We start from the raw sequence: 18,220 nt of genomic DNA on the forward strand, positions 1-18,220 counted from the left end.
GTTTATTTAGAAAACCCATTTCTTTCTGCTTTTTCTGGTTATTTAGGATACCCATTGCTTGTTATCCCAAAGGTTTACAGCAACAGAAAGGAGAGCAGAAAAAAAACCCCAAATGATAACTTTCCCAGAAGAAAGGTAATTTATAAAGAACGATATAATTTACCTACCCACTTACATTTTGCTATTTCCATTCAAGCTTTCCATAACTTTAGAATAAAATGCCTCCTAGAATCACAGAATTGTTGGCTTGGAAGGGACCTTCAAACCCATCCAGTCCCACCCCTGCCAGGGGCAGGGACACCTTCCACTGTCCCAGGCTGCTCCAAGCCCCATCCAACCTGGCCTTGGACACTGCCAGGGATCCAGGGGCAGCCACAGCTGCTCTGGGCACCCTGTGCCAGGGCCTCCCCACCCTCACAGACAGCAATTCCTTCCCAATATCCCATCCGTCCCTGCCCTCTGGCACTGGGAAGCCATTCCCTGTGTCCTGTCCCTCCATGCCTTGTCCCCAGTCCCTCTGCAGCTCTCCTGGAGCCCCTTTAGGCCCTGCCAGGGGCTCTGAGCTCTCCCTGGAGCCTTCTCTTGTGCAGCTGAGCACCCCCAGCTGTCCCAGGCTGGCTGCAGAGCAGAGGGGCTCCAGCAGCCCTGGAGCATCTGGGTGGCCTCCTCTGGACCCATTCCAATAGGTCCAGGTCTTTCTTGTTTTGGGTGCCAGAAAGGTGAATGCAGGACTCCCACTGGGAATACTGAGTCTTTGCATTACTGATCTAAACAACATTAGAACAGAGCTATTGTGGTTTCCTGTAACTGAATGTGAAAACACAGTTAGGTGTCTGCCTATTGCACCTCTGGGTTTATCACAGTTAGTTTTATAGCTGGATTTGATGATCTTAAGGGTCTTTTCCACCTCAAATGATTCAATGATTGGGCAATTGCAAGCACACGTACAGACTGGCTGGAGAAAGGATTGGGACCAGCCCTGGGAAAAGGATCTGGGGGTGCTGTGGGTGAGAGCTGGACCTGAACCCCCCGTGCCCTGGGCTGATCCCCAGCGTGGGCAGCAGGGGAGGGGGGATTCTGCCCCTCTGCCCCGCTCAGGTGAGACCCCACCTGCAGAGCTGCCCCAGCCCTGGGGAACAACAGCACAAGGACCTGGAGCTGCTGCAGCCAGTCCAGAGGAGGCCACCCAGATGCTCCAGGGCTGGAGCCCCTCTGCTCTGCAGCCAGCCTGGGACAGTTGGGGGTGCTCAGCTGCACAAGAGAAGGCTCCAGGGAGAGCTCAGAGCCCCTGGCAGGGCCTAAAGGGGCTCCAGGAGAGCTGCAGAGGGACTGGGGACAAGGCATGGAGGGACAGGACACAGGGAATGGCTTCCCAGTGCCAGAGGGCAAGGACAGATGGGATATTGGGAAGGAATTGCTGTCTGTGAGAGTGGGCAGGCCCTGGCACAGGGTGCCCAGAGCAACTGTGGCTGCCCCTGGATCCCTGGCAGTGTCCAAGGCCAGGTTGGAGGGGACTTGGAGCAACCTGGGACAGTGGAAGGTGTCCCTGTCCATGGCAGGGGGTGGGACTGGATGGGTTTGAAGGTCCCTTCCAACCCAAATCACTCTGGGATTAGAGGAGAGCTCTTGCTTCTTTACAAAACAATTAAGTGGGCTAGAATTTAATCCTAACATTTCTCCATCATATCCCTGTTGATCTCAACCACACGCTCTCTGAGTCTAAAATAAATACAGTGTAGTTTCCCACACAACAGCATCCAGCATATAAAGACATAAACCAAACTTTATGTGTGGTAGCCTAAGGCTTTTTTGTTGCTCATTTTCTCCTTGTAATACCCTGTTAAACAGTACCAAATTATTAATTATAACACAGAAAATTAATCTACATACATTTTAGGCAGTTTTGCTCATGTGTGCACTAGGAGTGCTGTATTTTTGACAGCCCTTGGTATTGTGGGAATTTTTTTTTTTTTTTTTCCCAAAGCAGCTTCATTCTCAGGTTGTCCCTCATAGAGGAGAGCACAGTGGTATTTTTTTGCTGGTACAGAGTAAGGTAGTTGAATGGTGGTCATCTGAAGCAAGGCATGTCCAGCAGGGAGCCATCAGCACACCATGCACGATATAAGAACTCAAAATTCACATTGAAATTTAAGCCTATTTCAGCAGACATAACAACCAACATCAAAATAAACTTACTGGATTCCATGTAGAAGGCCTTGCCTAGGGATTCACTTCCGTTCCATTCCATTCCATTCCATTCCATTCCATTCCATTCCATTCCATTCCATTCCAGTTCAAAAAGTCATGGCAGCTGTTTGAGATTTCCCTGTAACTACTTAAATATTTTAAATCTTAAAGCTATTTGTAAGATACTCATCTAGAACAAGCAATTTGGGCAAAACTCTATGTTTGAATTACTAAAAACCGTCACTCAATTGCATTCTGTTTTTTCCTTGGGCTGGTGGCTCACATTCCAGCCAAAGGTTGGGATCTTGGGTTATATTAAGCTCCTGAAAAAGAACCATGAATGTCCTTCTCTGTTGACAGCAGATTACAATACTAAAAAGAAAAAGGTCCATGGATAGCCATATTTTATGGTTGTTCCAAATTCCGATGAGAAGGGGCTCACACACAAATCTTTAGTGACATGCTGAACATGTTACTCCAGGTAACAGACCATTTGGATTTGCTGCCTTCTACTTCTGTCCCACATTTTTCACATTGTTCTTGTCACTAGTCTCTACAGAAAGTATGGACCTACTTTAGAAGAAGGTTGGCTTTCCTAAGGGTTAACCTGCTAAACCAAAAAAAGTTTACCCTTACACCCTTGCAATCAAATAAAAAAATAGTGTTGTGCCTTAAGGACAGGATCCAGAACTAGCTGGCACAATGTCCTCAGCAACTTCTTTCCATCTGGACTAGTGGCTGATTTGCTGAGTTTTCCAATTGCTGGATCAAAATATCCAAAGAAGATGTTTATTTTTATTCATCCAGTTTGAACTCGCGGAGTATCCACTTCCCCTGCAAATTTCCACTTAGTTATTTTTAAAAGAAAACTTCTCGAAGTTTCACATTTCAGCTGAGATTCAAATAACAGAAGGTGGCTAATTTCAGTATAGAATAGCTGCTAGAAGTCTGGGGAGGCAAAGGATGGTTTTCTGTTCATTTAGGCCTTTGATTTTGATTTTTTTTTTTTTTAACTACAAACACTAACATTAACATACATTTTTCCAGGTTGGACAGGGTTTGGAGCAACATGGTCTAGTGGGAGGTGTCACTGCCCTTGGCAGGGGGTTGGAACAGATGATCTTTAGGGTCCTTTCTAACCCAAACCATTCTGGGATTCTATGGTTTTTAGGCTTTCACAGGGAAATAGTCACTTTAAGCAACCTTGCTATCAAGCACTCTCCTACTCCACCCTGTTATCTGTTACTGTCTTTTGAAGCCTTGCTAAAATCATTTAAAGAAGATAAATCCTAGAGGAACCTACGAGCTACATGAATCAAGATAGGTTAATTTATTGTAAGGCACCAGAAGACAAGCAAATACATTGAACTTTCACACCTGTATAAAGCATTCAGTTAACAGCAAGCTGTGTACACAACTAAGAGAAAATCGAGCCCATAGTTTTTGACAATATCAGGTTCATTAAATTCACAGAAATACTCACTGGAATCATAAGACTGGATTTAGTCCATCATCTGTGTTTGTGTAGTAATTTTCCCTGTGCAGGCCAATGAAATCATTTAGGTTCTGAAGCTGTGAGGCTGAATCTTGTCACACACAGAATATCTGCACGACCAGCAATTGCCTTTCTCAGTGCCGTGTTTCAACACTCAGATATTTAAATATTTTTGTTGCAGGGGCTGCCTGTGGAAGCTCAGCTCAGCAGAAGCACTTGTATGCACCACTGACATCCTCAGAGTGTCACTGTGGTATCTCAGCATGGATCTGCAGCCGTTCCCTCTGTGCCGTGGTGCTTCCTTTCCACCCCAGAGGCTTCTCACCATCTCTCCCGCATTATTTTAAGCTCAACCGCAGCTTTCAAGAAAGAATTTCATTCTGTACAGTGGGAATATTTATTACAAAGGTTAAATTAAAACTTGAGAAATATATTTGTAAGGCTCTAAGTAGGATCTGGAGGACGATCACTTTGTGATGAATGCTAACTGAATTGTTAGTGAACTTTCTCTGGAAATTAAAATAGAGGTGGCTCATTCCTGCCACACAGATGGAACCGGCCTGATTTAAGAGTGGCTGAGATTCATCAAATATAAGAATCAGAATAAAATCTTAGCTGAGAGACCTTTGTTTCCGTAACTAGGGTAAGCTGAAGTCAATTTCAGCTGTAAAACAAGCCAGTACAGGAAATTCCACCTGAACAAAGGGAAACAGGGCTAAAAGCTGGTGAGAAAGTCTGTCTTGTACCTGTTTGCTGAAAAAAATAGTATCTGAACCAGCCCAGTTAACACCTTAACAGCTGGACCACCAGAGAAAACTTCCAGTTGGCTTTGCTTTTTTATTTCACAATTCTCATCTGCAACACAGAAAATAGTATTTGTCTTTCTATCCAACTATGCTTCCAGAGATATCCAGCACATTATGATATAATTACTGATAGAAAAACAGAGACTTATATCTTCAGACCAGAACAAATTACGTATCTTCTCAGCCAGGAATAGCAGGAAGGCCACGTTTCTTGCGTAAGTGACAGAAGCAGCAAAGTGAGGCACAGAAAGCCAATCTTCTGGCTTTAAAGACCCACAGCTTCCCTTCAGCAGTTTGCCCCAGGCAAATGTCTGACATTTGGGGTTTGAATGATGCTGAGAAACTGGCCTGAGGTTGCACATTTTGTGACTAGAGGATGATCTGCTCTGTGAATTCTCCCCTCCCTCTCAGTTGCTTTCACTCCCCAGTTGGTTGGCCTGAAATAACCTCCCCAAAAGAAAGAACATGGGACAGTAAGGGGGGAAAGGGACTGAAGAATGGCTCCTTCAGGCTGGCCGGACATCTGAACTGCCATAAATGTATGCAATTGTTTCACATCAAGGCTGGTACTCTCCAAAACTGGATTCCAACCACAGCTGAAATTTTAAAGTTTTAATGTCTTCTTTACCATAACATTACCCACTGGTCCCATTTCACCTTCTCCATACATGGGAATGATGACAATGATATTTTCCATGACACTCTGGTAAAGTTCCTCCAGCTCCAGCTGCAATCCCAGCAAAGAAAGGTTCATTTAGTTCATTGTCAGTACTGGTTTGATATGTTCTGCAATAGTCTGTCACAGAACTGTCTCTGTACACAAACCCCTAATAAAATATAAGCACAATTAAAACTTGTATTCTATCTGGGCAAGACCTCTAATCTACTTGATAGAGTGGTGAGTGGGAAAGTCACACTGGTACAAAAACCATCATTCTCAGTTACATGTACTTTTCTAATGGAGGGAGAAGAGAGACAAGCAGCTCCACTCTCCAGGATTTTACTGAAAGATCAACTTTATTTCCTGCATTCCTACATTACTGCCTTCATTACTACATACATGTATTTATGTTCAACCCATAGGTTGGATATGAAATGGTACAATCCCCTAAGATACAGGAAAAACCATGGGCTAAGAATTCATATCAGAATTCATATCACTGGAAGTTAAACTGTTAGAGAAACAAGCTTCTTCCATCACTTACTTTTTTTTTTTTTTTTCCCCTTAAGAGGAACAAAGTGAAATACACTGAGTTCTTTCAGGCTGAAGAGCATGTTCACCTGAAACAGTCAGTCACAACAGGGGCACTGTCAGTGACAGGAGGGCTGCTGTGACTTCAGAGATGAAATCGACATATCCAAGGAAGTCATTTAAATTAATGAGAAAACCCAAACCATCCCTACACCATCTGATGAAGGCCAAGGTGCTGTCTGAAAGTTTACAATACATAGAAATTGCCCTGCAAGAGAAGAAAATAATACTAGTAACAATATAATAATGTTTCATTTTTTGCCAATTTTAAAAGTTTCATTGGTCAGGCAATTATTGTGCCAACACTTTTACAGTGCCAATACTTCTTAATATACTTCAATATTCCAATTTCTAAAGTTATTAGGATCTAAAATTCTGCTTTTGGTGTACATAATATTTATCCTTATTTAAAACCAACACCCTAAAGATAATAGTTACATCATGACATCACTGTGAAACACTTGTTTGTTGAGCAACACTCCAAGTCATACTGAAATTTATTCACTTTAAAACTTTGCAGTTGCAGACATCAAAGATAGAGGAAATAACAAGACACAGCCCTCCACAGTAAGAAATCCACTAAAAATAAAGGATACTACTGAGTAATTCTCCAAAAGCATCTTCCTCCATACTGAGGAGCAGGTGAGAATGGTCAGTGGGTACCTCCTAAAGCTCTCCCCCAATATTGCCCAGATTGCACTCCGAGGACTGTGAGCTTCAGTTCTGTAGTGCACAGCTTGAGGTACGTGTCAACTTAAAAAAGATCTGGCAAGAGTCAAGGCTTTCAGCAGAGCCCTCTTCTGTCTTGAGATTTTTAAAGCAAAAGAAAGGAAGAAAAGATACAAACAGAATTTATGTGGACTCGATTGTGATACATCTTTCTTGCTCTTTTTCTGTGAATCCGATTCCTCAAGCTCTGGCTGAAGAAAAGATGCTCTATGCACTGAGGACTCTGACAAGGTTGATTTGATCTGTTCTGTTGTGAAATTCACCCAGAAGGGGGAGGGGGAAAAAAAAAAAATCAGCTATTGCTTTCTTTCAAAGTATACAAATGTTGATGTGAAGTTTCAAAGTTTTGCTGTCATTAAATTTACAACCTAAAGAGGAAATGAGGTTGTTCATACTTTTAAGCTTAGTATTACAAACATCCATTCACATTTTTGGCCTGTTTGTCTGAGCACAAAGAGCGAAGGAGTAACTTAAATTATAGCCCTGGTTTTGTACCACAAAGTGTCAACCACCACAAAAAATGAAGAATCCACTGGTGGAGACAGAACAGCTCATCCCTTCCAAATGTTCCAGGAGGGTTTGGTGCACACAGCCGAGAGCTGCAGCTCTCACCAGAGCTCCATCCTTCTCTCCTCCCACCTCTGCTCCTCGCCATGCCAAGCCCTGCTCCCACTCCTGCTCCCATCCCCCAGGATGAGAGTCCTTCCAGGTGAGCCCCTCTTCCCGGCCTCCAGCACACCCTGGGTCTCCTCCTTTTGGAGCCAAAACACCAGCTCTAGAAACTGGTGGTCCAGCTCAGCCAAAAACCTCTTAAAAAACATTAATGAGCCAAGTGCAGAACTTTTAGAGCCCTTCTCACAAATTACATTGCTGAAAGGAATAGTTCTAATTTCCATAATTCTTCTATCTTGTGCTAAGAATATTTCCCTTCTTTTGACTTGTAAAAGAAGAAAGGAAAAGAGAAATCTTGGCCCCCAGAAGTGCTGGTATTTATCTGTTAAATACATGAGACACCTTAGCAAAGGCAGGTGAGGTGTTACTAATCTTGGCGTGTCTCATTCTGCCACAAGTCACCTGTAGGTCACGGGAGCACCTTTAACGTGGCTATTCCTGCAAATCTCTTTAATGCAGGACATGCTTCACAGGTTCAAGGAAAAAGACAGAACTGGGAGGAAAAAATGGTAGGGAGTAGCAAACAAACAAACAGAAACCACATATTTCATCAGTGGTTTGTACTTGTTGATCAAGTGAAGAAAAATACACCACAAGAAACACCTAAATAGGTTCTTGTCTGAGCTGGAGTCACAAATGACAGAAAAATCAAATTAAAAATGCATTTCTATTGCTAAACTAAAAAAAGCTTCCAACACAGCTGGCGTGGTAATGAGCACATCTTCCTGGAAGGATAAGATATTAATTTAAAATATCAACCAGCCCAGCTCAAAATATCATTAAATGTATGAGACAAAACAGGTTGTGGGGTTTTTTTTACATGAACAGATACACTGCAGATATCAATTACTGCATGTTCTTGTACTAACTTTGGATATTGAGTTCAACTTTTTAATTGTATGCTTTCTCAGAAATTGGTCCTCATTAAGATAGCCAAGTTCTGTTTGAAAATGAGAAATGTCTAAGCAGCAGCTTGGCCTCTTCATCCCAAAAGGTATTATTTCCCCACAGTCCTTTTCATTTATAGTTTCTTTCCTACTTAACAGTCTGCAGAAAACAACCAACCAACCCCTCCTTCTTTCACCACCAAGGGAAATTTAGTACAAACAAGACAATTTTTAGTGTATGTTTATACTTTTGTCAGTGATCCACTGCATATGAAGGTACTTCATTTCTGAATTTGACCCATTAGGTTATTCTTCATCTTTATAAAGAAACAATGACATTCCTTTTCCAGAAAGTTCTCAGGTGTCCTGTCATCCAAAGTCTCACAGCAACATTTACATACTTCCTCTGAACCTTGAACTATTTCTTTCTTCTCTTTCTTCTCCACTTAGAGAAAATGGCACCACTAGTTTTCTTTTCTACTTTTATAGTTTTCACTGGTTTTTTGTTGTGCTGTGCTAAAAAAATATAAAATCAATACTCATAGCAAGAATTAAGTATAATGCCAGAAGAGTGCTATATACACTTATTTCATAATGTAAATCAATACTTAAGTGGTGAGAAATTTACATACCTTCTCTTTGGTTTTGCTAATTATACACTTTCTTAATGGTACAAGTGGAATTCACTCCTGATAAATATTTAACTAGCAAAGATATTGCATTTTGAACTGAAACTTTTTCCATTGTCTTAAATTTTCCAACACATTTACACACACAGGCCACATTGCTGTTTTCTCTTGGGACAAGGAGCAGAGATGGCCACAGCAGCTTATTTTTATTTCATATTTTAAGCCTCCTACATGTCCATTCGCACTAATTCGAAATGTAATCATCATGGACATATTATGCCAACAGGACTGGTTGCTATCCTGTGGCAGGAACTTCAGGACTGTGTATCAGTAAATGCTATCCACTTCCAAATATTTTATTTACCACTTCATTTACACAAATGCCAGAACAGGCCTAGACATATGTGCTGTTCTATAAGAGAGAAAGGCACTGGCACAGCAGGTTTTTTTGGTCATACATACAGTTGGAAACACAAATTCAGATTAAAGATTAACAGTGACTTTAAATTATTTTCACTGAAGAGTTGTTACAGAATTTCTGTTCTGCTGTATCAGTCAGCAACCAGATCAAAGGTATCTTGCCATGAAATCCTTGCTGCAGAGGGGTTTAAGATCCTCTGTGTGCTCCAGCAAGCAAGAAATGAATGAGGTGAAAGCAGTGTCTGTAGATGGGAGAAACATCACCCCTTTATTGCAAACAGAACATCACTTTTGCCAAAACTCTCAAGTTTCATGGCCAGTACAGGCAAAAAAATGACATTTCTTCCTTTTAACTTCTGTATTACAGTATTAGGGTAGCTCACACTGCAGTGCTGCTGATAATACCTCCAGACTAGACCCCTTTTTCTGCAGGGCATCTCGTCCTCCTAAAGATGTTGAAATTCTTATTGTAATGAACCATTACATGCTTCACCTCGGAAATAAATATTCCGAAAACCAAAGAAAAATAACACTTACAGAAGCTGACATGGGTAACCAGAATGTCCAAATCAATAAAAAGTAATATTAATACAATGAAAGACTAAGAGAGTTTAAGGGGAAAAAAAAGGGGGGGGGGAAAGAATTTTAATAGCATTAATTATTAAGAAATGCAAAGACATGCAAGTATCTGTTTATCACTGGTTCACTAGAATATAAACAGACTCAAAACAGGTGAAACGTTACAAGATCTGCAGCAATTGAAAATCATAGAATCATAGAATGGTTTGGGTGGGAAGGGACCTTGAACCTCAGCCAGTCCCATGCCCTGCCATGGGCAGGGACACCTTCCACTATCCCACGTTGCTCCAAGCCCTGTCCAGCCTGGCCTTGGACACTTCCAGGGATCCAGGGGCAGCCACAGCTGCTCTGTTCAAAAATAATGGGGCAGGCTTGCTAAGGGGAAAAATAAATTAGAAGAAAACCAAAAGACCCACCCTGCAGTGTTGTCCTGGGTTGCAGTGTATTCTATTACCATCCTCATGAGCTGTGGAAATCAGGTGGGGCAGTGTTTCCTTGCCTCCTCCCCCCAGACTATCGTGCTGTTAATGGCCCATCATTGTCCTGCCGCATGACTCAGAGATAACTCCCTCCGGACTATCTTCTGTTAACGAGCCTAATCAACACTTGGCCTCATGACTCATTACCCCATTGTAGGGAGGAACCAAGCATCCCATCGTGGATATAATCTGGGACTCTGAACACCAGAGACACTCTTCCCACTGGATTTCCAGAGGACAGGAGCTACACAGCCACCGCTGGACTTTCTGAGGAAGAGCAGACCCCTTCTACTACAGGATCACCACTTCAGAGGATTGCAGCCACCATTCCACCAGACTACTACCACTACCCTGCCTAACAGGGACTCAGGTTGTATCTTGACTCTGTCAGTGTTTTCTTTTACTTTCTTTTCGTTTTCTTTAATTTCCATTAAATTGTTATTCTGACTTGGTGCCTCCCCCTGGTTTGTTTTCAAACTAGCACAAGTGTTTCTACCTTACTGGTTTCCCCTATGAAAATGCCAATCTGATCCAGGCCAGACCATTGATCTCAGAAGTTTTTCCAACTTAAATCTGTGATTCTTCTTCAAGATGAGTCCATACACAGACATGTGGCCTTTTCCCAGCCTCATCCAAAGCAGTGCTCTTATTATAAACACTAGTGATCAGGGTTGAACCCTAAATCTTACATTTGAATTCATGGCACACATTTGTGGGCAGAATGTACAGGAATGTTCAGATCAGGGACCTGCCCTGACCAGGTGCACTCCACACACCTGCAAAAGAAGGAGAAAGAGAAGCAGCAACACTCTCCCCACCTGTGCACCTCCTCAGAGTCACAGCCGACTGTAAATACCTGTTCCTGGTGAAGGAGAGGGTGAGGGATGAAGTTTTTGTGTTCTGCAATGTGCTGGGAGCTCCCGTGTCTTCTCCCCTCCAGCTGCAGGGAAGGAGGAATAGGAGTCTTACCACAAGACACTGCTCCAAGGCCTCGTTCTCTCCAAACATAGAATTATAAAATATCCTGAGCTGGAAGGGACCTGCAAGGATCAGAGCCCAGCTCCTGACCCTGCACAGACACCCCAACAACCCCACCCTGGGCATCCCTGGCAGTGCTGACCAAACAAGAGCCTTTCCCTGATATCAGACCTAAACCCCCCCTGGCACAGCTCCATGCTGCAGTGTTCACTGCTCTGCTCCAAGGCCCTCCCCTGCAGTGGGTTTTCCCTCTGAGGATGTTTTGATTCCTGGCTTGGAGCAGGTAGTCAGTGCTGTAACCCCTGATTAGTTGCCTTTAAAAATGTGTTAAATGACTGATCAGTTCCCTGCTGGAATGCAGGGATGACAGTGAGTCCCTTTAAAATAACTCACTGTCATGGAAGGCACTAAAGTAATAACAGCACTTCACGTTTCTAATACAGACTTTCATCCGAAAACGTCTTTTAGAAATATTAGGTAATTAAATTGTCAAGCACAGAGTGAGTGTGTGAATGACTTCACTGAAAAGCACCAACTTCAGGGACCAAGCTAAGGGAACATTTATACAGTAATACTTCCTAAGAACTGAAGGTCAGGAAAGATGACTATAAAATCAAGCATATTATTATATGTAAAGCACTATGGATGGGATAAATGGTTGTATCAGCCATACAGAATGAAAGGTCCTTTTTAAAACCCCTGACAGCCTTGGGGGTGGAAAAACGCTGCTGTTACTTTCCACAGAGCTGCCTAAGGAGAACTTGCAGGACTTGGCTCAATTGGATGAAGTTTAATAAAATTAGATAAGTTTAAGATAACAAAATAACAAGAGCACACATTTGGAGAGGGGCAGAATGTGGGAATGTGCAAATTCTGGCCTGCAGGGTTTTTTATTTTTATTAAACAGCAATTTCAGCAGTCGTAAATGTTCAGCCAGGAGTTCAGAATCACATGTTGCCTCAAGGGCATTGCTCATTTTATTATAAAGCAGATATTTGTTGCACCATCTCCTCAAAGCAGTACCATAACAGGAAAAGCTGGATCTGAGAGCTCCAGACCCTCTTTGGCCAGACAATTAACAACTTCACATTGAGCAGGCTGTAAGCCCAGTGTGTTTGCTGCCTTGTCAGTACCTGTATTCATGACACAATAATCTGTATGACCAAAGTCCTTTACTTGGCTGAGAAAGAGAAGGGCTCTTTTATTCATCTCCTTCCCCTGAATGAGAGGAAATGTTCACAAGACACTTCTCTGTCAAGCTTTTCCTGCACAAAGGCACATTTTTATTTCAGCATATCTTTGAGGGGTTGTGAAGCAGATATGAAATAGCTTCCTTTAAACAACCTGGTTGTGTCAACAGCAGAGAGAAAGTGCTGTTGTTTTGTTCTGAAGAGCTGAGCAGCACTTTTAGGGCCTTGCTTGTGCAGTCTGAACTTCAGTTCTGTGCACAGTTTTTTGTCAGCACAAAGAGTCCTTTCTAAAGACTTGGTGGCTGGTAACAAAACCAGCTTTTCCTTGTGTCTGTGTGCACGTAAGCACACAATTTTTGTACCATTTTGCAGAGCTGGTGCTCAGGCATAGTCCTGTACATATAACTGTGTTAAATTCTCTATTCTCCTTTTACCTCTGTTTTGTGAGTTCTTTTACTCAGAGTTCGGATTAAAACACAGGAGATGCAGGGTTCTTCTTCTAATTGATGTTTATTATTTCTTATCTATAGCACGGCTGCACGGGATGTGCCTCTTAGTAAACAAGGTGGAAAATGGCCCCTGAGTGCTCCCTTCCAAGGTCTTTTATTAAAGTCCAAATGACCCAATTATGGAATGTCAACTAATTTATTTTTACTTATAATCCAATAACTAATCATCTATGATCCACACTGCGGGTTTTTTGAACCAATACCAGAACAGCCAGATTTGTGACGAAGAAGGAGGAAAGAAGAAGAACTAACCCACACCCAAAATCCTCCATTTTGTTCCATGCATATTATTATATCCCAGAAACCTAAATTCTCTGAACCCAGGTTTCCAACATAACTGACATTTATTTTCCTCAGTCTTTTATTCCTTTCTAATTTACTCCAATCTGTGCAGGAAAACAAACCTTACAGAAGTGTTGAAAAGTTTCCAAGTTAACAGGTTCCTGGAAAAAAAACACCCAGTGTACACTGGTGTCATGAGTTAGCAAGCATAGTCTTGGAAGTTATGTTCTTGCAAAGGGGTGCTTACAGCTTCCTCTGTGACCTAATAGGACCTATCAGCTGGCCAGTTTGAATATGGACAATTCTTTAAGCCACTTAAAGTTGTGACTGCCTCTGTGATCCACACTTAAGAATAGAAACCCCCCCCCCACAGCTCTCTCTCGTTTCCGGCGCTGGCACAGGTGGCTGCAGGCCCCATGTGGGGTCCAGTGGGACTGACCCAGGCCCTGCTCGGGCCAGGCCGGGCCGGGCCACGGCCATCCTGGAGCCGGTGGGCCCTGTTCCACCTGCGGAACCCCCCACAGCCCTGCTGTGAGCAGACGCCCGGCTCTCCCCTGTCTTCAGTGCAGCCAAGATTCAGCTTCAGCTGCCCTGCTGTCCGGCAAAAGATCGTGTGACCAACAGCGATAAGCGACATTCCAGCTGCAAGGCCTGGGTGACATTAACCCTTTTAGTGCTGTGAAGAGCTGAAAACCTGAGGGAGAAGAAAGAGAAGATGCTTAAAGCTGAAATTCTGTTGTAAAGCTATGATACATCAGAGTACCTGTTGTAATTTCATGTAGTCCTGGGGGGTGGAGCGTTCAGTTTATACTTGAGAGCAAAAGCACCTGCACTGAGATAAGCAGATGCTGACGCAGCTGTAATTTCATGAGAAGTTTGGACAGGGAGAGATGGAAGCAATGAGGACCTTTGCTCCAAATGGGAAAGGAGAAAACCTCAGTTCCTAGAGATGCTCCCAGAGATAGTCCTAAAGATGAAGATGAGGAAGACCCTTTGCTCCCAGGGAAGGAGAAGGGCCTCTGTTCTTAGAGATGAAATGCTCCCAGAAACGGGTGAAGAGAACTTTTGTTTCTGAATGGCTCAACCTTAAAATTGTACCCCAAAAAACTTCAAGAGTGGACCCTCGAAAGCAGTTGTGGGAAAAGCTGCAAGTCGGGGGAAGGGACTCACATTGCGAGCAGAGAGATTCCTCTTCCTAAATGGACTGAACAAAGTTATTTGGAAGTGGGCGGCTGTCTCGTTGTGATAATGTGTTCATAGCATGGGCAAGAGAGACTCCTCTTCCTAAATGGACTGAACAAGGTTATTATGGAAGTGGTAAACAGACTGAACATCTCAAGGGTTGTCTTTTTACATTGTCACTGGGAAAAGGGAGAAAGGTGGGGGGAGGAGAAGAGTTCTGAAGGTGTGGTATAATTTTTTTTCTTCTTTTAGGTTTGTTAATAAACTTCATTATATTCTCTCAAGTTTGGGGCCTGCTTTGCATTTCTCCTAATTCTTATCTCACAGATGGTAAACAGTAATGAGTATTTTGGACCAAACTATTACAACTGGCATGCCATTTTCATGGGCATTTTTTTCTTTGTATGGCCTCCTTTCCATTTAAAAATGACAGTTCCTCCACAAAGTGTCTTTCAGCTTGTTCGCTACCTACAAAAACCGTCTTAGAGGTGCTAATCATTCCTCTTCCTACTTTTTTTTTTTTTTTTTTTTGCTAGAAGCATGGTCTTTTGTGTTTCTGGAGCCACTACTGTCCTTATTCTCTCCTCCACAGCATCGCCTCCAGCCCTGGATGTGAAGAGTGCTGTACTGAACCCCCTCATGCCTGTATCTTCAATCAATATAATCATCTAAATTGTTCCTGAAGAATGAAAGGGCTGTGTGCCATTCAGCACACATTTTAGACGCAGAAGGGAAATTGAAGAGACATTATTTCTGTACCTGCCTTCTGCACAGACTTGATTTTTTTAATATGCTGGGGTTTGCTTAGGAAGAGCATCTAAAATGATTCTGTGTAAGTGATCAATTGTTCTGTGCTTAGGGTGCTGTAAATAAGAGCAGACCAGCAATTTTGGGGGATTGGAAAATGTTGAAAAGAGAGGTTTGTCAAAGGGCAGCTGAGGCTTCATGAGGAGAAGCTGGTTTGAACTATACCCAGTATTTTATCACCATTGTACAGAGGGTACAAAGACCCAGAGTCCTTACTCAGTAAGGTATATTGGAACAGTTAAAAAATTGCTTGCTAGTCAACACTTGTGTGGCAGGAGATGCCATGATGAAACGGGGGGAGCCATTTCCCACATCCAGTGTCTCTCAGGGTTTTAATCCATTTTCACTTACCCTGTTTTGCACTGGATCCACCCTTTCTCGTACACATATTCAGATTTTTCCTGTGCATTTCATTTTGGTCTAGATTCTACTTTCTGTTCGATTCAGACAGATAGGTTTGCCTTGATTTGTAGTGCATGGAGTACTTGGCTTTTCATGCCTTGTCTATTCAAACAAATTTTGATAGGATTCAGTGTTTTAGAGGGTGGGTGTTTCTGAAGTTTACTGGTACATGGGCTTGTGTGGACAGGCAGAACTCTCTCTGGCTACCACCCAGGGCAGACAGGCAGAAGAAAACTCAATTATCATTACTCTGTAGTTTCCTCATCGGTGCTACCTCAGATCTTAAGAATACCAAGTGCATTCCAAGAGCTCAAGTCTGCGTTCAACTGCTTCTACATAAGATTTTGCCCTGAACAATTCAAATTTGAACCCTCACTGGATAAAAATGGCACAGCCTCAGCTTAAAACATATTTTATTCTGTAAATCAAATGCATTGACTAAAATATTTTCTCATTTGCACTATTTTCTCGCAGTATTAAAACACTGCAGTTAACCAAGGTCAATCTGCATCCTATTTATTTAATTTACCCATTGCATTTCTTTAAACCTACCACTAAAAACTTGGAGAGATCCTCTGAAGACAGAAGGTTTATCCACATTTTAGTAGATTACCTGTTTGGATTTCTAGAAATGATGCATGAGAACTAAAAAACCCACAATGTCATTACTAAGTCAATCTACAACAAAATCTTTCACTGTTGTAAGATACCTGATGGGGGCAACAACTTCTCTTCAGCTGGTAATTCACATACTGACAAGGAGCATTCCTGCAGATTTTTCATCAAGGAAGTGCTGGATCTCAAAACAATCAAAATATTTACCTCAAAAATACTCAAAATAGTGCTGTAAATCTTCTGCTTTACAATGTCTCTGTGCAAATAAAAGCCTGTGACGGATGAGTTTATGGAAGCAAAAAGGTACCTGACCAACACAGTGTTAGAAAATCTGCACAACTGATACCAGTACACCTTGTGCCGACCAGAATAAGTCTAAAATTTTTGTTTTTCAGGAGTGGGAAAAGAAAATCATGTTAGTTGTAAATTGAAATTGTATGGCAAAATAATCTCTGAAAACTAGTGGAATTTTAAGTCCCTGCATTTGGGATTTTCCAGGGTAGCACTTAAAGTTTCCTTAATCTGTTGCCATAGTTTTTTTTTTTTTTAATTTGGAAACCTGATACCTCAAGCATGCGTGTTTGAACCCTTGACTACCCCATGAAACTTAAATTAATCTTGATAATCAGGGGTATATAGTTATAGATTAAGTGTGACTTTAACTTTTCTTTCCCTAGTAGACTTTTTTCTAACAGCACACCAGTCCTTTAAAGGTATTAATCAGAAAGCTGACGAATTATTTTGCTGCTTTTTTATTATTAGCTATTTCTTTTTAAATTATGCCTTGGCTACAGTCAAGCAATCTCCTTGGATTTTGCCCGCACTTCAGAATCACCTCTGTCCACCTCACAAAATATGAGGCATTTGACAGAGATATCTTCCTTGGAGGCCTTACTTAGGAATGGAGAGAGACAGGCACTTCAGGACAGCATTTCAGCATCTTGTTTGCCTGTGATGTGTTGTGACTGAATGACAAGTAGCATGTGCCACATGGTATTATTTCTGCGCCTTCACTGGATGCCGTGCAAGAACATCTGATATTAATTCTAACACATAAAAGCAGTACATATGATTTTCAAAAGCGCTGCCTTAGTGCTGCATTTATTCTGTTCTCCTTAAATCAGTGGGATTGCTGTTGTCATTTTAAGCAGTTTGTCCCCAAATGACTGTTTTTGAAAAGCTGTAAAAAAAGAGTGCTAGGCAAAGACAATTACGTGTAGATTTGAAATGGTTTGTGTGATCATTTGTACTAGTGAAACACGCTTGCCTGCCTGAACCAAATGAATGAGTAGGTAACTTATCCAAGCTCGTTTAGAGTCATTAAAAATCATCTGAATTTACTTGGGAAATGAATTAAAGACATTACTGAAAATTTACATAATTTCTTTGCCAAAAGGTCCCTGCTTGTGAATGAAATTAACAATGCTTCCTCATCTTAAAATAATTCATTATTATAATAAATTTTATAATTACATATTATTATTTTAAATTGTAATATTCAATATAGTGAAATGGAAGTAGAAGTAGTTCTATTTTATCAAAGATTCAAAAGAGATTAGTTGTAGCATTCATTCTATTCTGGTTGCAAAAGACAGAATGAAAAAGAAGGGAAAGCACAAGGAATTAAGTGTTTTTCTGCTTCAGGAAGGACACAGGCAGATTTTCTACAGTGAATTAAATAAGGGCTACTACTCAGCCTTGTGTCAACTTTGGTATATTGAGAACATCTGCCACATTGCACTGGGGAGGTCACGTCTGTTCATCTGGGAGCAGGATGAGTTCTGTGGTTGATTGAAAGGAGCGGCGTGGGCCAAAGTGGCCGCACGAGGAGCCTGTCCTGAGCAAGGCCCACGCAGGGGTCAACAGGTGTCCAGGGTGCTCCATCAGGAATGGGCAGTCATGGGTGAACCCTGGTGCACAGGGCTTGAAGTATCCAAGGAATCTGTGAATCATTATTTTTCAGGAAATGAACAGATTAAGACTGAAATCTCCCAGCCTGAGCTAGGCCCGGCAGCCACATTCCCTCAATTCACAGAAGGCATTGAGGGGCTGGAGCGTGTCCAGGGCAGGGAACGGAGCTGGGAAGGGGCTGGAGCCCCAGGAGCGGCTGAGGGAGCTGG

The sequence above is a fragment of the Aphelocoma coerulescens genome, assembly GCF_041296385.1.
Source record: "Aphelocoma coerulescens isolate FSJ_1873_10779 chromosome Z unlocalized genomic scaffold, UR_Acoe_1.0 ChrZ, whole genome shotgun sequence".
NCBI classification, from domain to species: domain Eukaryota; kingdom Metazoa; phylum Chordata; class Aves; order Passeriformes; family Corvidae; genus Aphelocoma; species Aphelocoma coerulescens.